This window comes from Dipodomys ordii, unplaced genomic scaffold, assembly GCF_000151885.1.
Source record: "Dipodomys ordii isolate 6190 unplaced genomic scaffold, Dord_2.0 Scaffold79, whole genome shotgun sequence".
In the NCBI taxonomy this organism is placed as follows: Eukaryota; Metazoa; Chordata; class Mammalia; order Rodentia; family Heteromyidae; genus Dipodomys; species Dipodomys ordii.
This window is the reverse complement of record NW_012267295.1, coordinates 5,438,326-5,440,967: the sequence shown is the minus strand read 5'-3', so window position 1 is coordinate 5,440,967 and position 2,642 is coordinate 5,438,326.

The following is a 2,642-nucleotide window of genomic DNA, read 5'->3' as shown; positions in this document are numbered from 1 at the left end:
CGCTTGCCTTGCATGCCTGAGGCCCTGGGTTTGATTCCTCAGCACCACATAAGCAAAAAGAAAAAAGCCAGAAGTGGCGCTGTGGCTCAGGTGGTAGAGCACTAGCCTTGAGCTGAAGAGCTGAGGGATAGTGCCCAGGCCCAGAGTTCACGCCCCATGACCGGACCCAAAAAAAAAAGAATCTCAGGGACTTTCCTGCCCAGACTGGCTTTGAACTTTGATCTTCCTATCTCAGCCTCCAGAGTAGCTAGGATTACAGGCATGGGCCACCAGCGCTCAGCTTGTTTAGTTTTTTTACCCTCAAAACTGGTGCTCTACCACTTGAGCCACATCTCCAATTCCAGCTTCTTGCTGGTTGTCTTTCAAATTTGTCTGCCCTGCCTGGCTTTGAACTGCAATCCTCAGATCGTAGTCTGAGTATCTTGGACTACAATTGTAAGCTATAAGCACCAGCTAGTACTAGGGTTTGAACTCAGGGTCTCTACCTTGCACTGCTTGCTTGCTGGTTATTCTGGAGAGGGAGTCTGGTGGCTTTTTCTGCCCAGGTTTGTCTGGGACTGCAGTTCTCAGGTCTTGGCCTCCTGAGTAGCTAGAATTACAGGTGTTAGCCATCAGAGCCTGCCTTATTTTTGCTGGTCCTGGGCCTTGTACTCAGGGCCTGGGTGCTATTCCTGACCTTTTTTGCTGAATGTTAGCACTGTACCATTTGGGCCATAGCTCTACTTCCAGCTTTTTTTAGTGCTTATTTGTAGGTAAGAGGTAGGAAAGAGTCTCAGGAACTTTTCTGCCCAGAGTGACTTTGAACTACAACCCTCAGATCTCAGCCTCCTGAATAGCTATAGCCAGGATTACAGGTGTGAGTCAGTGAGTCAAAAGCTTTTTTTTTTTTTTTTTGGATCATGGGTGTTGAACTCTGGACGTGGGCACTGTCCCATCCCTCAGCTCTTCAGCTCAAGGCAGGTGATCTACCACTTGAGCCACAGCGCCACTTGCAGTTTTCTGGTGGTTAAATAAGAGTCTCACGGACTTTCCTGCCGAGCTGGCTTTGAACTGCAATTCTCAGATCTCAGCCTCCTGAGTATCTAGGATTACAGGTGTAAGCCACTAGTACCTGGCTGAAAGCTTCTGTTTTTATTTTTTGGTCGGTCATGGGGCCTGAACTCTGGGCCTGGGAGCTGTCCCTCAGCTCCAGGCTAGCCCTCTACCACTTGAGCCACAGTACCAGTTCCAGCTTTTTCTGCTTATATGGTGCTGAGGAATCGAACCCAGGGCCTCATGCATGCAAGGCAAACACTCTACCACTGAGCCACCTTCCCAGCCCAAGCTTCTAATCTTTTAATGCAAAGAAATAAACTACCATGTTGTCTGCTGGAATCTCAGAGGTAAATGTTGTATTATTAAGGACTTTCCTAACTGGTGGATTTAAAATATATTATTTTGCTGGGTGCTGGTGGTTCAGGCCTGTAATCTTAGCACCTCAGGAGGCTGAGATCTGAGGGATGTGGTTCAAAGCCAGACTGAGCAGAAAAATATGTGACACTCTTATTTCCAAAGAACCGCTAGAAATGCCAGAAGTGGAACTGTGGCTCCAGCGGTTAAGAGTGCTGGCCTTGAGCATAAAAGCTCAGGGGCAGTGCTCCAACCCTGAGTTCAAGGCCCAGGATTGGCACAAAAATAAATATAAGCAAAATGTATTATTTTAAAGTGTACTACTTAAAATTGTTTGAAAGTCAAGAAAACACACAAAAGAAAATACTCTGAGGGGAGGAACCCAAAGGAGCAAAGGCTCTGTGTCCTCTGAACACTGAAAATAATACACACCAAAATGTACTGCAGGAGATGGGCAGGACGCTTCCAGGCCTTTCCCGGCGGGCTGGGAAGCCGGGTCTGCGGGGTAGGCCGAAGGCGGCTGCGGCCGAGCTCCCGCGGCCCGGCCGGCGTGCACGGGCCCCGGCCTCCCCCGCTCCGGAGGCGACCCTCGCTCGGGAGCGTCCTCCCCGGGGCGGCCGCCTCGGGCGCTGGGCCTTCCGGCCAGGCCGCGCCCCGGCGGCGTCCTGCTGAGCCACGATTCGCGGCCCCGGGTTCGCTGAGTCACGGTCCCGAGTCCGTTTTCGCTGAGTCACGGTCCCGAGGTCCCCGTTTTCGCTGAGTCACGGTCCCGGGCTCTGATTTCGCTGAGTCACGGCGCGGGTTGAGTTCCTTGGGGCAAAGTGCAGGGGGGGGGGGGAGACGTGCGGGTGGCCGAGTCCGGGCCCTGCCGTCTCAGCACGTCCTTCCGGGCCCAGCGCGGCCCCCACCCCACCCCAGGCTGCGGGGCCTCGGCCTGGGGTGGGGGAGGGAGGCTGCCCCCGCCCCGCAGGAGGCCCCTTCCTCTGCCCCGCAGGGCTCTGTGTCCCCCAGGCTCCGCGCCCCGCAGGCTCCCTCCCCTCCCCCCCCGTCCCCCTAGCCCTCCCCCCAGGCTCCTTGCCCCGCAGGCCCGTTCCCTTGCCCCGCACTCCCCACCCCTCCAGGCTCAGGGGACTCCTGTCCCCAAGGGGCCCATGCTAGGGGCTTCACATCTGAAATCCCAGGGCCCAGGGAGGGTCGTTAGGAGCCCACTGGAAAGTGGGGTGTGCTCCTCAGAGGGAGGGACCCCCCCCCCC